Consider the following 23830-nt stretch of genomic DNA (forward strand, 5'->3'; position numbering starts at 1 on the left):
TCTTGAATTGTGCCTTAAAAAATGAGAACAGTTTTGAAGGACACAAAATGGGCGGGGTCATTATTGTGATGCTTTTATTCAGGCACACAGAGGAATGCAATAATGAATGAACTAATTTGATCTGGCTACATCTCAACATAGCCAACAGTACACTTTGCTTGTATTTTCATTGTAAATGAATGTAATGGCAACCAATAAAGATAACATTGCTGATACACTTTATGGCAAAAGATGAAGACAAAACTTCCTTTATGTAAAAGAAGGAAACACAAAAGAAACTCAGACCTTCTCCAGCAACCCCACAATCCGTACCCCAGTAAATATATGAGCTCTTTGTACATTAATTTTTAGCTCGCCCAAAGATGACTAAAACGATCAAACAAAAAGTCAAGAGGATCCAAAAATAGGGTTAAGTTAAAAATACATAAAATAATATTAAATAAAAACATAATAAGAGCAGTTTTGTGGTGACAAGAGGAAGGAGAAAAGAACCAGTACAAACCAGCATCTACTTTCACACAACTTTATTTAGTCCACCCAACAAATACCCAGTACCTTTTATTCCCATTTTATATATGGGAAAATGTAGGCTCCAAGGTTAAGAAACTTGCACAAAGTCACACATCTAATAGGCTGAAGTGGTTTGTGTCTTCTACCTATCAGAAGAAGTATAGGAAGGAAACCCATATTACTTCCCATTTTTTGTGCTACCTTCAAAATTCAGCCTTTAAATATAACATATTGAAGATTTTGCAAAGATGCTTGATTTTGTTTGATTGGATCCCCTACATTAAAACCTGGAGCCCAAGGACATAGTGAGAAGGCAGTCCTCTGAAATCCAGGAAGATGGCCCTCACCAGGAACCTAATTGTCTTGAACCTTTTTTATCTTAGACTTCTTAGCCTACAGAACTGTGAGAAGTAAATATCTATTGTTTAAGCCACATAGTCTATTATACTTTATTATAGCAGCCTGAGCAGACAAGACATTGAGTCCAGTCTACCCCTGGCTTCACACAGCAGATAATTAAACTCTATCCTGAGCTTGCTATGGATTGTAACAATGATAATGAGGCAGAGGAAGAAGATGACAAAGAGGAAGAAAATGATGGGGTTGATATCATCATTTATGTAAACATCCTATGTGCCAGGTACTTTTTGAGATTTTTAAATATAAAACTCTGACCTTCAAAACCCTAAAAGATAGGTTATTATCCTCCTGGGTAATTGTTCAAAGAAAAGAGGTATAATGAACAATACTGAAAAATAAGTTATAAGAAAATGTTAAAGTAACAATTTTGCAAATATGTCTCAAGATAATCTTCTTCAGATCCCTAAATTGTAATTATCTGATGAAAGATATTTCTACTATTCAAAAAATAGAAAAATAACAAATGTAACAAAAAAAATATATCCAAGTAAGCTTTTACTTTGAGGCAAAAACACTCTCCACACACATTAACATTATTTACAGAGAGGTCATTACAATTAAGAGTCAGAAATCTATTACTTCCTAAAATTTATAAAAATAAGGCAGTTGATTTTTACATGATGCAAAAAATAGTATTTCCAAATATCAGGTCATGAATAAAGTTTTGTCCATTTTTGTATTATCATTAATTTCATTAAATTTCAGCACTTGGCTCCCAAACCAAATTTGATATATTTTTATTGTCAAAAATCATGCTTTTTCTTACATGAAAGAGAATAAAAGTGAATGAAACATGCCACTTTTTAAACATCAAAAATTAAAATGCTTATTTGTTTTGAATATTATTCAGACTGGATTTAATGTCAGTTCTAGATTAGTGCCTCTTAAATTGTAATGTGCACACCTGGGACTACTGTTAAAGTTCAGATTCTGACTCGTTAGGTCTGAGGTAGAGCCTGAAAGTCTGCATTTCCGACAAGTTCCTAGGTATGCTGGTCCACAGACCACACTTTGAGTAGCAAGGCTCTGGATGACCACAATGTTTATCATTATACAGATACAATTTTTTTAACTTAAAGCCCTTCTTTAAAACATATAAAAATTAGAAAATTATAACATGATTGAAAAAATCATGTAGGTGATTGTGAAATTATATATTAATGTCTAAAGGGTTCCATGAGTCAAAAAATAAAATAGGTTGGGAAATGCTAAATTTGAGCATCAGTATCATCTGTGAACTTCTTAGAAATGCATATTCTCAGGCCCAACCGCAGAATTTCTGAATCAGAAATCTAGAGGTGAGGCCCATCAATTAACAAGCCCTCCAAGTGAATCTGATGAAGGCTAAAGCTCTGAGAATCACTGCAGTAGAAGGCCAACAGCTGGTGACCAGGACAGATCCTGGAAAGTGGGAGAACACCGCTGCTGGAGTCTATTCCCTCCTATTGGTCTTTTGAAGTAGAACGGTGTGGGTGACTTAGAAATCACCTGGCCAAGTAATGACTGGAGGAGAAAGCATTTGTCCAGCAGGACTCTCACTTTTTTTTTCGTAATCTGCTTTGGAGAGCATCTAGAAAAGAAGAAATTTGCTACAAATGATCTCACTTGCTACTGCCAACAGCCCTGGTAAGTGAGATGAGGTTTGCTAATCTAGAGAGACAGTTTACACCCCTTGTTCGACTCCAAACCAGCTACCAATGCCCACTAACCAACACACTCATTTTGTAGAAACGCAATCCACCAAAATAAACTTATGAGGATTAACAACAACCACAAAGATTAATAATACACCCTCTATGGAGAGTCAAAAAATTGTAGAGGGAAGGGAAAGGAGGAATGCAAATCAATATCAACAAGGGAGTGAAGACATTGCAATATACTCGTACAATGAAAATACTATACATCAGAGATACATGCTGAATCACAAATGAAGATTCAAAACAGCTGATGAATACATAAGTATATCATTTACATAGTTTAAAATTATACAAAATAATATATATTTCTTGTAAATTATGAAATAATTATGAAATAAGCATGTAAAGAAATATATAGGAATGATAAACAGCAAGTCTGATACCTCTTGAGAGGAAGGAGGATGCAATAGGCAGTTCTACGGAGAGTGGGCACCTGTGTTCTTATGCAAAGAATGTAATTCTTAATATAAAGAATACGCAATTATCATGGTTTAGGCATTTGAAATAAGAGGTAGAAATGAAATAACCACAATACTCTTGCTTGAATCATTATGTGTCTCTTTGTAAGTATTGTGATATAAATCATACTGCTGAAACTTAGGTCTGATCCTGACTCATAAGCAATGTGAAGTCACTGAAGGACTCTAAGAGGAGTAATATAATCCAGATTTATTTTTGATAGATTACACTGGCAGTTATTGTGGGGGCACTAGTGGAGACCGAGAGTCTTAAGAGGATATTACAAAAGTCCAAGAGAGAGATGATAAGAGCTTGATCACAGATAAAAGCAACAGACACAAGGAGAAAGAACACTGCTATTGCAGTATTAGCAGAATAGTAGCAGGACTTGGTGACTGATAAGGAAAATGTAATCCTGGATGATTTTGCAGATCTAGCTTAAAGAGTTGGGGAAAAGATGGCACAATTCATCAAGAGAAGGTTTGCAGACAGAAGAGCCAATTCGAGGGATGAGATTATTTCAGCTTTGTATTTGCCATAAGGGTGGATGAAAATAAACAGAAAATAAGACAATAGAATTAGTGGAGATAAGACATAAGGGAATCCTCTACTTTTATAGGTAAAATGGTTTAAATTAAACACAAAAGTCCCTTCCAAAGCATAACTGCTCCTATTTCTGTCCTTTCTGCCAAGAAAGGACAATAGGTTTCAAAATGCACAGCTGCATGACTGGTATACAAATGACATCACCCAAACAACTCTCATAACAATAAAACATTGCCATCACTCATTGTGTGTACAAGTTGAAAGAGTATTTAGAGAAGCTACTTACTCCTTGAACATAGTAACTTTTGTCTCCCTTTCTCTGGCTGGGTCGATTACCCAAAGCTGGATCCGTCGTCTTCTAGACCTGAAAGAACCATTTGATCAACTACTTCTAAAAACCTGATAGGAGCCAAATATGATATTACATAAGAATAAACACAAGAATTATTTATTCATTCTAGTAACAATTAATCTTGACCTTGAGTGACAGTAGCTCCCACTAATGTACTTAATACTTATTTATTTTTCAAATTGGCTGTAGCCTATTCACAGAGCCTGGAATATAGGAGTTAAACTGCCGAGCTACCATATCAGGGAAATACAGTTCTCTAGAAGGTTTTTTGAATTTAAAATAATAAAATTTAAACTGTGCTAATTTCTAGAATCAGACAAATTTGTCACAGTTTTCAAATCCCTCTAAATTAAATTTAATACCATAAAAATTAAGCCATGGTCCAAGAATTATGCAAAGTTGGGAAAAGCCATACGGAAAAAGGTGAATGTATAGTATGTGTAATTAGAGCAACCATACAAAAATGTCTACTAAACTCTGTGGCCTGTCTCATCTTCGGAATTTAGCCTATTGTGACATGAAAAAGCAGGGACTGATAAATGGGTAATGATAACACAGCACACCTTCAAGGCATTTTCTCTTATTAATATTTGTATTTCCAGTACCTAGGATAATGAAAAAGCAGAAAAGCTCACTCAATAAATGGTGAAATGAATAAAGTTCAAAGCAAATAACAGCTATAACTCGGTTATTAAAGTGACAGAAGACAAGGTTATTTCATAATGTATTCATCAAGCACTTAAGTAGGGTCAAAAGCCCCTTTGGGTATATTTCTCCTACAACATAATATTTCAGTTTTAAATAGTTCTCCAGTAGCCTAAAAAAAAAGTCTTACTTGCTCCCTATGAATAATATGTGATGTAATCAGTTAACTTTTGCATATCTCATTCACTTTTGTCAATCCATTTACCTCTCCCATTTCCTGACCCTGCAAAGAACTATACCAAACCTAAGAGAGTTGAACTTCATATCCTCAAAACACCCAACCTGTGCTTGACTACACGAAGACTTCTCTTGTTCTGAGCTGTGGAGTTGAAACTTAGGGTCCGTTAGACTTGTCTCCTGATATTTCAATAACTTTGATCACAAGGTTTAAAAGAGAGGGACTAGGGGAAGCAGAGAATTTCTAAAACAGCCAGTCCATTCTTTGCCAAAAAATGCACAATAGATATCAAAATGTGCAGCTGCTTAGTTGGTGAACAATTGACATCACCCGAATGTCATTTGATGCCAGCATTTATAGTTTCTAGTGTCCAAAACTTAACTCTTTAACTTCCCCTGAAAACCTGATATTCCTCTTATGTTCCATATCTTGGTAAAGGGTATCACTATATAGCCAAACATCAAAGAGATAGATACATCAGAATCATCTTTAACTTTTCCTTGGACCTCTTACTTTGATACTTATTCAATGCACAGCTTACTGCTTATTTTATGGTTTGTTATTAGTTTACTATTTATATTTCCATCTACTTTTATGTCTTAAATCTTAAATATATAAAATTCATTGAATTATTAAATAAACCTCCTATGGCATCCATATTAGTTAATAATTTAACAAGTAATGAAGACAACTAGCTCCTTACCTAATAGCCATTCACTAGTTCTTCCTTACTAATAAACACCTATTCCATTGTTATTATTATGGGTAGCATTGTGCCTAACTAAATAACTACATTTCCCAGACTTCCTTACAGGTATACATGACCTGGCCAATGAAGTGTAAGTGGAAGTTGTTGAGCAGGACTTTCCAGTAAAACACCTCTAAAGGGAAGTAGACAATCAGTGGACACTCATTTGCTTCTCTTCCTTCCAACCTGGAATGCAAATGTGATGGCAGGAGTTGCAGCAATCCAATGTGACATTGGTTATGCTCCATCTGTCTTGGACTACCTATCTCCAGAGAAAGTAAACCTCCATCTTGTTTAAGCCAATGTTATTTGAAATTTCTGTTACCAACAGCTAAATTCATCTCCTAATGGACAATGCTACTCTAATAAAAATTATTATTTTGTTTTCTAAAAAACATACATAGCCTAAACACCAAGTCAATGGCACAGTGACTTTGGACATTTATCATTTTTGCCATAGCCTGCTTTTACCTATTTTCTTGTAACCACGATCTGAATTTTCTCTAGTGAAGCGCTACTTCCTCATTCTCAAAGCATATGCTTTGGGTGGAGTTGATGCCAATCCCAGCTCCAGGGATGCATACATGACTTAGGACTAAACAATCATGGGATCCCATCCTCTTGACCATGGAATTGGTTCAGAGATGAATACAGGATCCAACTAACACCAGTGAGAATCAGGCCCAGTACTCATTTTCAGAATCTGGAAGAAGCCAGTTCTTTTGTGAGCTGCGTTTGAACCTGAGAGGATGCACTACCTGCAGTTGCTGGTCCCCATCCTGCCTCTACATGCAGCCTGTGGATGAAGTCAACGTGAAGGAGGCAGAGCAGAAAGAGAGAGGGATAACAGATTCCTAAACTTTTCAGTAATACAAACTGAAAAAAAAAATCATGTTTTTTGCTTAAACCACGTTCCTATCCAAAACAAATAAGGAACTTAGATTCCATTTTTTAATTTAAATAAAGAAAATTACTTCAAAATGTCCTTGCATAAAATGCCACAACTCACGTGAAATAAAAGATTTCCTTGCATGTTTCCTCCATGAGACAACTGACTGCTAGGTAGCAGCTTTTAAAGTATCTTTTAATATACATATTCTCCAACCTCAAACACACAGCTTGGAGCACAGGAACTAAACTGCTGAGCTATCATATCAGGGGAATACAGTTCTTAGAAGGTTTTTTAATTTAAAATAGTAAAATTGCAATTGTACTAATTTCTACAATCAGGCAGAATTTGTCACAGTTTTCAAATCTCACTAAATTAAATTAAATCCCAGAAAAAATAAGCTATGTTACAAGAATCATGCAAGTTTAGAAAACCCATATGGAAAAAAGCAAATGTACAGGCCTAGTACATAAAACGTTCTGTATACCTTCCCTCAGTGTGTGTATAACCAAAGATTTTAAGGAGGGAAGGAATAATAAGGCTATTTTGGTTTTAGATTATTAAACTAGCTGCAAAGTTAATTTATGAAACCACCTTTGGAAAGAAACAAAATACCAATAGACCTTACCTGAAGTCCCTCTCCAAAGAAAACTAATTAAATTCAACTATATTTTAATACGTTTAGCTCATTTTAAAATAAGAATCTTTTCCAAACCCCACTCCAAATCTTTAAAAACAGTGTATCTATCTGGCACCACAATCTTTGCCATGAAACCAGTCCTTTTATAGAAATGCAGAGGAAAAGAACTATTTTTGTCCTTCATTCTAACAAACGATCATGGAATGCAGAATAGAATTGGTGCCTGAAATTAACCAGTGCACAATAATATAATCTCTGTAGATACTCTCAAATGTGCAAATTTGTTTTTTCACTCATTCTTTCTTCTCTTGACCTCTACCTTCCCTTCTCACAGAGTAAACACTGTAGAAATGTTCAGAGCTTTGCAGCTTTCAGAGATTCACAGCTCCAAAACTACCTGAAATCTAGTAATTCAACTAAAACATGCTGACAGTGATCATATCAATGATAGATACATTCAAGAATGACAGTATTGATAAAATTATACATGTAGCCATATACTCACAGCGTGCATCTCAGTTTTACAAACTGAATATTATACTAAATCAACAAAGCTGATTTTCAGTTGTGCCTCATGGGATTTGAATTTACTGTTTTTTAATCCTACCTAGTATTCAAAAGTATCCATATATACGACTCTTACTAGAAAAAAAAAAGTGCATTCTTTAGAACAATCTTAATCAATGGACCACAAAATTGTCATCTATTTCTGCCTTGAACTGGCTTTGGTGAGCATGCCACGTTGCTGGAACTTATAGATTATTTTGAAACAGGTTCATCTGTCTCTCCCCAGTCAATCTATTTTTTTAAATAGACTTGCTTATATTAAGAACATTAAAAAGATGAATCTTACAACAATATTGATATGGTTTGGTTCTGTGTTCCCACCCCAAATCTCATCTCAATTTTTTTTATTATTATACTTTATGTTCTAGGGTACATGTGCACAACCTGCAGGCTTCTTACATATGTATACATGTGCCATGTTGGTGTGCTGCACCCATTAACTCATCATTTACATTAGGTATATCTCCTAATGCTATCCCTCCCACTTACCCCCACCCCACAACAGGCCCTGTTGTGTGATGTTCCCCTTCCTGTGTCCAAGTGTTCTCATTGTTCAATTCCCACCTGTGAGTTAGAACATGCGGTGTTTGGTTTTCTGTTCTTGCAATAGTTTGCTGAGAATGATGGTTTCCAGCTGCATCCATGTCCTTACCAAGGACATGAACTCATTCTTTTTTATGGCTGCATAGTATTCTATGGTGTGTATGTGCCACATTTTCTTAATCCAGTCTGTCATTGATGGACATTTGGGTAGGCAATACCATTCAGGACATAGGCATGGGCGAGGACTGCATGTCTAACAAACCAAATACAATGGCAACAAAAGCTAAAATTGACAAATGGGATATAATTAAACTAAAGAGCTTCTGCACAGCAAAAGAAACTATCATCAGAGTGAACAGGCAACTTACAGAATGGGAGAAAATTTTGGCAATCTACTTATCTGACAAAGGGCTAATATCCAGAACCTACAAAGAACTCAAACAAATTTACAAGAAAAAAACAAACAACCCCATCAAAAAGTGGGCAAAGGAAATGAACAGACACTTCTCAAAAGGAGACATTTATGCAGCCAACAGACACATGAAAAAAATGCTCATCATCACCTGCCATCAGAAAAATGCAAATCAAAACCACAACGAGATACCATCTCACACCAGTTAGAATGGCGATCATTAAAAAGTCAGGAAACAACAGGTGCTGGAGAGGATGTGGAGAAATAGGAACACTTTTACACTGTTGGTGGGACTGTAAACTAGTTCAACCATTGTGGAAGACAGTGTGGCAATTCCTCAAGGATCTAGAACTAGAAATACCATTTGACCTAGCCATCCCATCACTGGGTATATACCCAAAGGATTATAAATCACGCTGCTATAAAGACACATGCACACGTATGTTTATTGCAGCACTATTCACAACAGCAAAGACTTGGAATCATCTCAAATTTTGATCCCCATAATCCCCACGTGTCAAGGGAGGGACCTGGTGGGAGGTGACTGTATCATGGGGGCAGTTTCTCCACACTGTTCTTGTGATAGTGAGTGAGTTCTCATGAAATCTGATGGTTTTATAAGTGTTTAGAAGTTCCTCCTTTGTTCTTCTGTCTCTTCTGCCGCCTTGTGAAGAAGGTGCCTGCTTCCCTTTCCACCATGACTGCAAGTTTCCCGAGGCCTCCCGAGCCATGCAGAAGTGTGAGTCAGTTAAACCTCCTTTGTTTATGAATTACTCAGTCTTGGGTAGTATCCTTATAGCAGTGTGAAAATAGGCTAAAACTTGGTATTATAATACTTGGTATGCAATTTTAAATGCTCTCTCTAAATATAGTATTGTTTTTTGCTTTGTGTGATTAAATATTTCATTTGAATATCTTCTTTAAACAACTAAAATATAAGCTTCTTGAAGGGAATACACAATGTATACACTCTGCATTCTCTACAGCGCAGGCATTGTGCTCTGCATTTTTAAGTCCCCAGTTATTATTTATTTAAATAATAAAATATTTCAAATTCTTCTTTCTCATCAGTAGATCTGACTTCTACATTTTGACCACATCCCCAAAGATCTTAGAGTCTGACAACTGAAACTTTCCACCTGCTATTAAGTAGGTACTAATTGGTGAGAATGCTAAGATCATTTAGGAAGCTCAAAATGATGTCTACGGCAAATCAAGATTTGCTATCACATGATTAAGATTATGAATAAAGGTAAATTCATTGTGATGATTAACGTTATGTGTCAACTTGGCTAGGCCACAGTACTCAGATATTCGTTCAAATACCAGTCTGGATGTTGCTTTGAAGATACTTTGTAGATGAAATTAACATTTAAATCAGTAAACTTTGACAAAAGCAGATGACTCTCCATAAATAATGTGGATAGGATTATTATCTCATCTAATCTGTTAAGAGAAAGCAGACTCAAGTCCCCCAAAAAAAGAGAGAATTCTGCCTCACTTTTGGCTCAAGCTGCAACATCCGCTCTTCCTTGGGCCTCCAGGCTGCTAGACTACTCTGCAGATTTTTGACTTGCCAGCCTCTACAATTGCATGAGCCAATTCCTCTCTGCCACCCTCCTCCCTCCCTGTCTCTCTCTGTCTCTCTGTCTCCCCCCAACCCCTCTCCATATATATGATTGATTCTGTTTCTATGAATAACCCCGACTAATACATTCATTATTCCATAGGATCAGCTACATTTCATGAAACTACAAACCTGATTTAAAATACTCTATGAGGCAAGAAGGTTCTGGAGAAAATGATAAACCAACCTAAATATAACCACAGCCTAAACTAAGGATGCCAGATCATTATGAAAAGAAGGAAATGGATAAAGACAGTTGTATAAAGAATAATTTACAGTATTTATCTCTAGAATTAAGGAAATGGGTAGAAAATAGAGATTGTCTATAACCACCATCATATTTCTTTGGTTCTATCCACACTGTTTTTTTTTTAACATTTAAAAACCTCTAAAATTGTAATTATCTTATAATCACTGTCTAGTGGTTAGTCCTGACACCATTATCACTGCTGTACATACACATCAAAATTGGCAGAATCCACATCAGAAGCTGAAAGAAAAACCCAGAAAACAGTGAAACACTCTTTTAAGAAATGTGGCATCAACTCTCAATGGCCAGAGAATGATGTTGTGTGGAAAAACATAGATAATGAGGGCTGAATCAAGAAGAGGTTCAGAGGAGTCTGTCTTCTAATGTGAAGAAGTTTACAGAATGTCTTAATGAATTTATTTTACTTAAATTTTCCCTCTTTTGTGTGGATGAAAGTGATGCAATATTTTTATACTACCTTTAAAGGGTTCTTTCAACATGTATAAAATAAAATTGTACTATTAAGAAAGCACTGTTGCATAGTTGAAATTGCAGAGGTTTTTTTAATGTAAATAAAATAATAGTGTGTCCTATAACAAATAGGATCTTAGATGTGATTTTTAAATGCTTTTTTAAAGCAGTTAATTGGCTATCAAAATTTCTACAGTACAAGAAAATTTCTAAGGAAAACAACAACCACCTTTTGCCAACTATGCCAACAGTTCTCAAACTTGAATGTGCACCAGAATCTCCTGGAGAATATCACTAGATCCCATCCCTGACTTCTGGTTCAAGGCAGCACAATTCATTCAGACCTCATCTTTGGTCAGGGCTGAGAATCTTCACGTGCTTAGACTGGGAAGGATTAGCTCAGGGGGGAAAGGGCTGAACCTGAAGAAGGAGGACACAGCGTCTGCAGCTGCACTGTGGTAGGGGATGCAGTGACTGACTCAGGAATGAGCTATTTCCAAATCCAGTTCTAACATCAACAATCTGCATGGTAACTGCACAAGGCACTAAGGTTCGCAATTATTAACCTGAAAAAAGAGAAAGTGGAACTAAGACCCCTTTTCACTCTAATATTCTAAAATCTTTGGCCACAGAAAAATAGCATAATTTAGTTGTTCATAATCTACATAGGTTTTCTAACTCAAGCCTTCACTCAAAATATAACTTTTAACATTCCAGTTAAAACTGTATCCAAAATGGCAAAATTTCCAAACCGCTGGAATGAGGAGTTCAGCAATTCTTCTCAAAAAACAACGATAAAACAGAAAAAAAAAAAAAAAAAAAGTCAAGAATAATCATTTCATGACCCTGGAAAATGACCAAAGGCATACAAGAAAGGAAGACACTTTTATTCAAGAAAAACTACTGAACCTAGGGTAAGAACAGTCTGGATGGCATTTTAACCTGGAGCCGTTCCCACATATCACCACCCTCCAGCTCCATTGGTGCAGTAGTTCTACCAGAGCTGGCAAGGTATGAAAACCAGCAACTTTGCTGTGGGAGGAGACTGACTTAATTTGGAGCAAAGTGTGAAAAGGACCATACCCATGGGCTTATAAAAAACAGTAACAAACTCAGTGGCAAATAACAGTGGATGGCCAATACCACATCTGCCTGTTGTTGTGATACTAGGCCATATTATTATTGGACAAAAAAAATGGAGTCATGAGTACCAGCTCTCCATCTCACCTAATCCCAAAATGAGGTTGCCTGCCATCTTTTCTGCTCTTCTTATTCATAACCTCAATTACTGACCCACCAAGAAGATAAGAACTGCACCATGGGAAACAAAGGCAAACAGATTATATCTAAATTTATGTTTTGAGTAGAGACATTACTTTGGCTAACTAGAAGTATATTTACCTTCTGATTCTCACTTGGGTTCTAGTTAGATGAAACTAAAACAGCTAAATTCCAAGCTGAAGAGGTTTAATTACAAAGAATAATAGAAAAAAAAATGTGTTGGAAGACTCAAAGTCACCTAGGATACTGGCCTGGAAAACTGTCATTTCTCTGGGTCTCTTTTAACATTGAGACTAGGAAACTGCGGTATCTTTCTCAACTCATGAGTTCCTCATTATTTTCCTACACGGAGTCCTCATCTTATACTGTCAAGGAAAAATGAGAAGCTGACTTAATGATCTAAATCTATATTATTGTCAAAGAGAATTTTCCTTCAACAAAGGTGGTGGTAAGCTGTAAGGATATCAATAATAAGCATTAAAGTTATTTAGAGAAGTCTCCCTGTCCTTTATTTAACTTTATTATCTTTTATTTAAAAGTTTTGACAATTTATTCTTAATGACAAGAATAAGGAGTTAAAGATAAATACATTTATTTCAACATAAAATTGAAATTTCAATAAATATAATTTAAATATATAAATAAATATATATTGAATTTGCTTTAATTTCAATATAAAATTGAAATAAATTCCATGTTCTCAGAATGAGAACATTCTTACTTATCAAAGTGGGAAATAAAAAAAATACACAAAAATATAATTTTCTCTTGAATACAGAAATGTCTTCTGAACATTAGGTACTCCATAAGTATTTCCTAAATGAGATTAATAGTTTTAAATAATAGTTGCAAAAAACTATTCAATTTCATTTACAGTTATTTTCTCAAACATAGATATTACTAGCAATGTGTCAAGAACACCATTTGATGATATTCAATGTCAGTATTTTGTGGTTACATTACTTTTCTCAAGTTTACTTTTGGTAAAGTGACCATGTAGGTAATAGAGTAATTTGGTAAAAACATATTCAGATTTCCAGAGAGAATGCAGGTACACTAGAATAGGCTACTCATGATGGACAATGGTAAGTTTCTCAGTTTACTCTCTCAATTACATTGGTTCAAATCAGTGTTACCTTATTAAACTTAAAATGTTATTTACAACTAATATCTCATATATCACAAAATTAAATATCACTTTTGTATATATAAATCATCATTTTAAGAAGAACTCATTGACTTTATTATTATTAAATTACAAAACTGAGAATAAATTACTCAAGTCAAACTCAAAGCAATTTATTAGTCTACTTCTTTGAAGGTGGCCTATAATGTTTATCTCTCTAGACCATCGCTAAAGGGGAACACTCTGGAAAACAACTAGAAAGTATAGCAAAATCCTAAATTATACAAAGTGTTTATGCTCTTGATTTGATCATTCCACTTAAGAATCAATCCTGATAAAATTGTCTAAAATGCTTGAAGCACATTTGTGAAGAAGAATGTATGTCAAGCCATTATTAGTAATACCTGTAACTGAAAACAACCTAAATGTATCCAATAATTACATAAATTATGACATAGCCAAGCAATGGATAATTAAATGGTCATTAAAATTGAAAATGAAGAGCTTTCACTGATATGGGAAGATGTAATTATTTGAACAAGGATAAGAATGATCCACAATAAATGAAATGATATGTATTTTACCATGAATGAATGAATGATAAAGTTGAAGATTTGCTTTAATTTACTAAGCCTAAACAAATATGCCTAAATTGGGATATTATATTCACTGTCTACCTGCTTCACATGTCACAATTTGTTTTTTGAAAATTCACGATATTGTAAAGCAATGATGAAAAGAATCAATTACGAATCATACACCACAATAAATTTTACTATACATTTTGTGTTTATTTTGGTACTTAGAATATTTGCTAAACTACCTCTGAGGTTAATACTTCTAGAGTATATCAGAATGTAAACTAACTGATTCCAGATTCCAGGAATTCAAGCCAAGACTGAGATCATTATGTGAAAATAGCTAGCAGTGAAGTTACAGTACAGGTTATATTTGTATGAGGTGCTATTCACACCCAAATGAGAGAAAATTAGGAACATACAGTACATACTGAATTCATTTAAAATATTTTCCCTTTAGAAATGAATGGAAAGAAAGCCCACAGACAAAATCCTAGAATCTTTTTTTCCTAATCAGTGTGGAAGCAGTTGGTTTTTCAAGTTCTGATTTCAATTTGGACATGTCAAGTTCGAGATACCAACAGCATGTCCAAGCAGATCCAAGAAGTACTTGAAAATCAAAAGATAGTTGCTAATTGAGGAAATAAGATGTAGTTTTTCTTCTGTCTACCTTTTAATTGAGAGTGTTATCCAAGAGGTCTTAGTTTGAGGTCCCCAGAAATAAACCTTGATATGAGGATTCAAATAAAAGTAGTTTATTTTGGGAAGTGCTGGAAATACTGGTAGGGGAGCAGGGAAGCAAAACAGAGTAGGAAAAGCAGCCAATAAAGGGTGTATGATAATGACAGCTTCATGGTGGGTGGCAAGAGCTTAATCCCCTAGGAAAGTCTGGGAACCAGTGTAAAACACACAGCTTCAGAGTTAACCCAACCAGGGTCAACCAGCAGTTGAAGGCTGCTGTGGGTGTCAGGGTGAATATTAATTCCAAGGCAATTCCTGCTCTTCTGGAAGGGGGAAGGGAGTGCAGGGAGGAAGCCTGGAAAAGCAAAGACCTGCAGACTCAAGGCTCCCAGAAAAGCCTTCAAGCAAAGAAATGCAGATACTGACATACCATTGGAAATACAGCAAAATGAAGTAATATACAAGGGATATGGGCAGGACATTGAAGGCATCTACTCAACACTTATCCCTAAATCATATTATTTGTGCCCAGGACTTCAACTATAATTTACCTGATGATGGACCCATTGAGATGTGGCCTTTAAATTCAACCAACACACCCTGCCGCACTCCAACTATTATATAAGCACATATTAAGTATTAGCACTGATTCTTAGCAAGGCCTGGGATCTAGTTTCCATATGGAGGATTTAGGAATTAAAACCTGTTTGGTGGATGTAATTAAATGCCTTGATATGGCACAGCAAGTACACTATAGTTGATTATATTGTTCATTTGTTGTACTTGCATAGTAGGTATTCCATATTTACTTAGTTTTTTTGGAGTGATTTTGATAGAGTTGTTGGGGAATGGTCCATACATGGTTCGGATCCCCAGGATGCTGCTCAGTTTCCTACTGCTGGAATCTTTCACTCACTGTTAATTCTACTGCACTTGCTGGAGTTTGCTAGGTTCTTGGTTCTGTACTCCATCATTGATCACTTTTGAACCCAGTAGTTTTGCAGGCAATTCAGACTTACCTTCTAGTTCTTGGCACATAATTCTTGGTTCTCCTCGCTTCTAATGTTTTGATGCCTCTGTTATCTCTAGAAATAAACTCCCCACTTCAGTCTCCCTGTCCTGTAAAAACAGTCCTAGCCATCTTAACAATAGAATGTCAGACAAAGAAGAATATTGGGAAGAAGGGATTTAGATCATCTATCTCCAGTTCCTGTTTTCAGAGCCTAGGGTCAAATATTTTTCATATTGATTTATTTAAATACTTAATTTTTAAGAGCGGTTTTAAATTCACAGAAAAATTAAGAGGAAGGTACAGAGATTTCCTCTGTACCCTTCCCTGTCACACACACATATACCCTCCCCCATTATCAACATCCACCACCAGAGTGATACATTTTTAACAACTGACAAACCTACACTGATATATCATAATTACTGATATAGTTTACACAGGGTTTACATTAGGGTTCACTCAGTGTTGTACATTCTGTGGGTTTGGACCAATGTATCCATCATTATAACAAAAGATTATTTTCAGTGCCTTAAAAATTCTTTGTGCTCTGTCTGTTCATCCTTCCCAATTCCCTCCCAACCCCTGGTAACCACTGATCTTTTTCCTATCTCCACAGTTTTGTCTTTTCTAGAATGTCATACGGTTGGAATCATACAATATGTAGCCTTATCAGATTGCTTTCTTTCACACAGTAATATGCATTTAAGGTTCCATGTCTCTCTATGACTTAATAGCTCAATTTTTTTCAGTGCTGGATAATATTCTGTTGTCTGGATATATCCATTCATCTGCTGACGTACATATTGGTTGCTTCCAGGTTTTGGCAATTATGAATAAAGCTGCTATAAACATCCATATGCAGGTTTGGGGTAGACATAAGTTTTCGACTCCTCTGGGTAAATACCAAGGAATGTGATAGCTCAATCACATGGTACAAACTGCTAAACTGTCTTCCAAAGTATCTGTGCCATTTTGCATTCCTGCCAGCACTGAATGAGAGCTCTTCTTTCTCCATATCCTCATCAGTACTTGGTGTTGTGAGTGTTTTGGATTTTGGCCATTCCAAGAGGTACACAGTAGCATCTCATTCTTGTTTTAACTTTCATTTCCCTAATGACATAGATGTGGAGCTCTTTTTATATGCTTATTGCCATCTCTATTTTCTTTAGTGAGATGTCTGTTAAGGTCTTTGGCCCATTGTTTGAGTTGTTTGTTTTCTTATTGTTGAGTTTTAAGAGTTCTTTGTACATTCTGGATAATAGTCCTTTGTCAGATGTGTCTTTTGCAAATACGTTCTCCCAGTATATGGCTTGTCTTCTCATTCTCTTGACATTGTTTTTCACAGAATGTAAGCTTTTAATTTTAATGAAGTCCAGCTTATCAATTATTTCTTTCATGGATCATGCCTTTGGTGTTACAGTTAAAAAGTCATTGCCATACCCATGATCATCTAAGTTTTCTCCTACATTATTTTCCAGGAGTTTTATACTTTTGCATTGTACATTTAGCTCTGTGGTCTGTTTTGAGTTAATTTTTGTGAAGTGTGTAAAGTCTGTGTATAAATTCATCTTTTTGCATGTGATGTCTAGTTGTTCCAGCACGATTTGTTGAAAAGATATGTTTACTCCATTGTATTGCCTTTGCATCATTGTCAAAGATCAGTTCACTATATTTATGTGGTTCTATTTCCAAGCTCTCTGTTTTGTCCTATTGATCTATTTGTCTATTTTTTTGACAATACCATATTGTTTTGACTGTTGTAGTTTATAGTAAGTCTTAAAGTTGGGTAGTGTCAGTCCTCCAACTTTGTTCTTCTCCTTCGATATTGTGTTGGCTCTTCTGGATCTCTTGCCTTTCCATAAAAATTTTAGAATCCGTTTGTCACTATCCACAAGATAAACTGCTGAAATTTTGGAAATGCAATGAATCCATAGATCAAGTTGAGAATAATGGAGATCTTGACAATGTTGAGCCTTCCTATAATTGAACTTGGAATGTATCTCCATTTGTTTAGTTCTTCTTTGATTTTGTTCATCAGAGTTTTTGTATTTTTCCTCATATAGATCTTGTACATATTCTGCATGACTTCGTTTATACAAGGTTAAAAAGCAGGCAAGACTAAATCTAAAGTGACAGAAGTTAGAATAAAGGTTACCTCTGGGCAGGATAAGGGGTAATGATTTGGGAAGAGTCATGAGGGAGCCTCCCGGAAATGTTCTCTATCTTGACCTGGGTTATGCTTATACAAGCGTGTGCCTACGTAAAAATGCATTAGGCTGGATCCTGAAGATTTTTGCAGTTCACTCTACATGTTTTACCTCAAATTTTTGTACTAACTCATTTACGTTTAAGAGTGCAGGCATCCTACACATGTTTTAATAACTGAATAGGTCAAAAGAAAAAACACAAAAGAAAAAGTAAATCAACAGACATTTCACCTAAACAAAGCTGATGTAGCAATTTATAAATCCATTTCATGGACATGGGAAAAATGTTATTTGAATGTATACTAAGTATTAGGAACACATATATCTATGAAAAAAATGAATGCTTTTTCATTGCCATTATAGAAGCTGTCATTGAAAACTAGGAAGCAAACCAAAGACTACAACAAAATTAGTAAATTCTTATTTAAGTGCAAAGAAAACGAATAGGTTATATATTAAAATAAATCATTCTTTTAAATATTCTTTTTAAAGTCATTATTATGAAAAAATCACTGGAAAATAATCACAATAAATAAATTTTCTAAGACCAAAATCCAAAAGAATAACAATTAACAAAAAGTATACCAGCAGACTACTAAAAGTATCTACTTAATACAATGAAAAATATGGATCTTGTTAATAAACACGTAAGTTATTGTCTTCATGCCATTAAGCCTAACAGATTTGGGTGTCAAGTGAATTATAATATGGCAGATGCTATTTGTTGGTTAATGTTCACTTTTTGGTACTATATAGAAAACATATTAGACATGATCTACATCAATATATCTCTGCTAAAATTAGTACTGTTACATGCTTTTATCTTTGTCAAATAGACCTATTTATCTTTGTCAAATTGACCTACTATATCTACCCATAACTCATTATCTAAGGTTTAAATTTTCAATCTAAAAATTTTTTTAAGTTTTTCAGTCTCTATTCTGGAAGCCAATTCCATAATTCACTGAAATAATTACATATGTAACTTAGCTCCTGATGATTAAAAAATAACCATTTTCCTCTCTAATAAGCAGCGCTCTCTCTTTTTATCTCAGCCATATGCTAATTCATTACTTGGCAGAATAACAAGGCACACATTTTCTACATGATATGAAAAGTACTCTGCACAGTGCCTATTACATAGTGAGCATTATAAAACTGCTGGCTATACATGAGTTGATATTTATTCAAGGGGACAAGACATGTATCAAATATCTACCATGTTACATACATTGCACTATAGGCTTTACAACCAGGCATTTCAATACAGACTGCACAAAAGGAGCTTTAAGAAATACTGATACCTGGCTCCCAGCCCCAGACTTTCTAAGCTAATGGGTCTGGATTTGTTAAAGCTTCTCAAGTGATTTAAATTTGCAGTCAAGTTTGAAACCCACTGTTTAAACAGATGTGTTATTTCATTTAGTCCTCACAGGTTGCTTTATTAGTTCCATTTTACAGATGAGAAAACTGAGACTCAAAGGCGTTCAGTAACTTGTCAAAGACTTAGACAGGTCTGTTTGATTCTCAAAACCTTTGTAAACAGATGTGTTATTTCATTTAGTCCTCACAGATTGCTTTATTAGTTCCATTTTACATATGAGAAAACTGAGACTCAAAGGGTTCAGTAACTTGTCAAAGACTCAGGTCTGTTTGATTTTCAAAACCTTTGTGCCATAGCATGTCGCTTTTTGAACAGCAAATATGCCAGTCATCAGTCTGTTTCCAACCATCTTGAAACCCTGCTGAGGAAGAGCCAAATAGTTACTCTACAAATCTGCATATTTCAAAGTGGACTCCCATATATTCTAATGTTCTTTTTACTACAGATGTAGTAAAAATGTAGTATTCTGATGTACTTTCTACTACAGATTTTTGTTTCTGTTTCATTTTTAAATACAGACCATAACCTATAGAGGATCATGAAATCAATTTGGTGAGTCTCAAGCATTTTATTTGAAATAACAATATAATACATGAATACATTACAGTGCCAGACTGCACAGCATGTAGTAAGAAATGTATTAACTCTAAGTACTGTGTCTTAAAATTTTGTCTCTCTCTGTGTGTGTGTGTGTGTGTGTGTGTGTGTGTGTGTATGTGTACTATGCCAAGAAGTAAACTGTATTTCTTACCATGGATTGCAACCAAAATAAGTCTGAAAGATATTCGAACTAGAGATAAAAATCACAAGATAAAAAGACAATCCAGAAATGTCATTCATTTTCTAACTTACATATACTTACCTGTGTTTTTATCTTATCTTGGAATGTCTTCCTTCTGTAGCCATCATCAACCCAGCCTAGCTGTCCCCTCCCTTCCTTCTCTACAAGGTAGAATTAACTGTCCTTCAGTGTATTACCAATCTTATAAACTCATTATATCATATATTTTAAAGTGTTTGCTTCAAATTTTTTATTGGAAAGGGCAGTCTCTCTCATTCTGAGCAATACAAACAAAACACAGGGTTTGATACAAAACGGAGTTTAGTTTTTTTCACTAGGTACAGCAGCTCTTCAGTATTCATGAAATGTTTGTGATACGAAATAGAAATTATTAATAATGAACTGCATCTTTCATCTTTTTAAATAATTGCAAATTCCCACTAGAGTTACTTTAAGAGCTGGGTGATCCATGCCTAGTCCCAACAATATTCTTCTCTGCAAAGATGACATCAAAGAAGAAGGAAGACAAACTTTGAAAGTAGCTTTACTGGATTAGCCGATATTGTTTTCGTTTTTGTTTTTGTTTTTTGAGACGGAGTCTTGCTCTGTCGCCCAGGCTGGAGTGCAGTGGCCGGATCTCAGCTCACTGCAAGCTCCGCCTCCTGGGTTCTCGCCATTCTCCCGCCTCAGCCTCCTGAGTAGCTGGGACTACAGGCTCCCGCCACCTCGCCCGGCTAATTTTTTGTATTTTTTTAGTAGAGACGGGGTTTCACCGTGTTAGCCAGGATGGTCTCGATCTCCTGACCTCGTGATCCGCCCGTCTCGGCCTCCCAAAGTGCTGGGATTACAGGCTTGAGCCACCGTGCCCGGCGCGATATTGTTTTATACCAGCCTATTCTCTTACCCATTTCAATACTCAACAGACCGTCCCATTTCCTGATTCCCTACTTGCTTTTAATTCCACAGACATTATTGAACACTGAAATAAAATACACTAAATCAGTTGTGGCTTGCTTCCATTTCATGAATGGTAATGGAAAAATATTTTTACAAAAATGTTAATCAAAAGGAAATAACCACTGATGCTCTCTTAACACTGACATAACTCCATCAAACTCTTTTTATTACCTATGTTCATCTATATAAAGCCATTTTTCATGTCTTTCCCATTTCTTAACTTTATTGAAATACTGGGACTTTTGATTATTCAAAAAACATTTATTTAAAAATAAATAGTATATATACATATGTATATAGCTTTAATATCTTATATTGCTGATGAGGCAAAAAAGTTCTGTATTATCACAGTGATCTGAATAATTAAGACATTTGATATCATCGACTGCATCTAGTAAATACTAGTTAGTATGTAAACAATACATAAATTTAAATAACACAGAACTAAAATTTACTTAGCATTAGAAGAAAGTAATTTCAAATTAGAGTAGGATAGAAATGAGAACTAAACTTTGGAGAATTCCAGAAAGCATATACACTGCTCCATAAAAATCTATTTTAGGAATCCAGGTGAAACAATTCTGCCAGTCTTTCTGGAAAGCTAACCTTCAAATTTTCTAGTTACAAGTTTATGCAATCTTAAAACGTGGAGGGAAAAAAAATCACATACCTTTTTTTTGTTCCAAATTTTGGGCCTAAATCAAATGACTTTATGATGTTTTACTTTATGCAGCCTTACTTAACACTGGGTCCAGTTATTAGAGTCAAAAGCCAGCCATGAGTTGACTGGCAGACATCTCTAATTCATCTCAGGAAGAGATGGCCTGCAGCATCCACAATTCTGATGATGTCCAAAGTAGGTAAAGAATTGGTCATATGCCAAGTATTTCCCCTTGGAACACAAACAGAAGGGCTAGAGGTGGAAAAAACTCGTAGCATGCTACTATTTAAATTTTAATTTAAATTTAGCTCTTTTTGGCCAGAAAAAGGGGTGTAGTGGGGGTAGTATAAAAGCAATAATTTGAAAAGTCATATTGTGACTGCAAGATCAGACAATGTAGGTATGGTTTTAGAATAAAACAGTGTTTTCCTTATTTGTTTAATGTTATTAACAAGAGTTATGTGACTATTTCATCTAAATATTTACTTTGTACTTTAGTATAATTCTCTCTGGGTAGCCTATAACAAAACAATGAATTTCCTATTTTCCTCATTTTAGTCAATTAGGTTTTTTTAATAAGAATTTCTTTTAATTTTTAATTTTGGTGGGTACATAGTAGACATACATATTTATGGGATAAAAATTAGGTTTTATATATCATCTATCTCACCTACCAAATGTAAAACTAAACATCATAGAGTTAAAATAATAATTCATCCATTATGGAATCTGAGGCAGCTGCTTAAGTAGACCATCAGGATAAAAATGATGCAGACACCAGTCAGAAAGGGAGATTGAGTTACAAATGTGCCCCAGGGAATATACGAACTGATGAAGCTTTTCTTTCTCAGCTTCCCAATCCTTTTTAGCTAGCTCCTCACAAACAGATGAGAAACCACTCAATTAGAGGAAACATCCTAACCAAGGGAACCTTAAGCAGAACCCTATCCAAAGCTCAAATGAGACAGATAAATTAAAGCCTCTTTAAAAAAGAAAGATTATTCATTTTAATCATCCTCTAGAATGGCATACTAGAGATTTTACATATTGAAAAGAACGATCTTTGTCAAACATCATAGTCATCTAGTTTTCCTCTGAGAAACTACAAATCTCAACCACGAAAGGATGATTTAAAATAGGTGGCAAACAGGGACAATTTGACTTCTTCTTTTCCTAACTGAATACCCTTGATTTCTTTCTCTTGCCTGATTGCCCTAGCCAGAACTTCCAACACTATGTTGAATAGGAGTGGTGAGAGAGGGCATCCCTGTCTTGTACCAGTTTTCAAAGGGAATTTTTCCAGTTTCTGCCCATTCAGTATGATATTAGCTGTGGGTTTGTCATAAATAGCTCTTATTATTTTGAGGTACGTTCCATCAATACCGAATTTATTGAGCATTTTTAGCATGAAGGGCTGTTGAATTTTGTCAAAAGCCTTTTCTGCATCTATTGAGATAATCATGTGGTTCTTGACTGTGGTTCTGTTTATATGCTGGATTATGTTTATCGATTTGCGAATGTTGAACCAGCCTTGCATCCCAGGGATGAAGCCCACTTGATCATGGTGGATAAGCTTTTTGATGTCCCTGTTTGCAGATGACATGATTGTATATTTAGAAAACCCCATCGTCTCAGCCCAAAATCTCCTTAAGCTGATAAGCAGCTTCAAGTCTCAGGATACAAAATTAATGTGCAAAAATCACAAGCATTCTTATACACCAGTAACAGACAAGCAGAGAGCCAAATCAGGAATGAACTTCCATTCACAATTGCTTCAAAGAGAATAAAATACCTAGCAATCCAACTTACAAGGGATGTAAAGGACCTCTTCAAGGAGAACTACAAACCACTGCTCAGTGAAATCAAAGAGGACACAAACAAATGGAAGAACATACCATGCTCATGGATAGGAAGAATCAATATCGTGAAAATGGCCATACTGCCCAAGGTTATTTATAGATTCAATGCCATCCCCATCAAGCTACCAATGAGTTTCTTCACAGAATTGGAAAAAACTGCTTTAAAGTTCATATGGAACCAAAAAAGAGCCCGCATTGCCAAGACAATCCTAAGTCAAAAGGACAAAGCTGGAGGCATCACGCTACCTGACTTCAAACTATACTACAAGGCTACAGTAACCAAAACAGC

General features: G+C 35.3%; 1 protein-coding gene across 1 annotated transcript in view; it reads right to left on the reverse strand.

Moving 5' to 3' along the window:
* The window catches only part of TTLL7 (tubulin tyrosine ligase like 7), a 91030-nt gene extending 90396 nt beyond the window's left edge, over nt 1-634 (reverse strand). The window contains exon 1 of the mRNA XM_010382522.2: nt 556-634. The gene's annotated coding sequence lies outside the window, so the exon portion shown is untranslated. The remainder of the gene's footprint in view (nt 1-555) is intronic.
* Nucleotides 635-23830: the final 23196 nt, after the last annotated feature.

The sequence above is a fragment of the Rhinopithecus roxellana genome, chromosome 12, assembly GCF_007565055.1.
Source record: "Rhinopithecus roxellana isolate Shanxi Qingling chromosome 12, ASM756505v1, whole genome shotgun sequence".
Taxonomy (NCBI): domain Eukaryota; kingdom Metazoa; phylum Chordata; class Mammalia; order Primates; family Cercopithecidae; genus Rhinopithecus; species Rhinopithecus roxellana.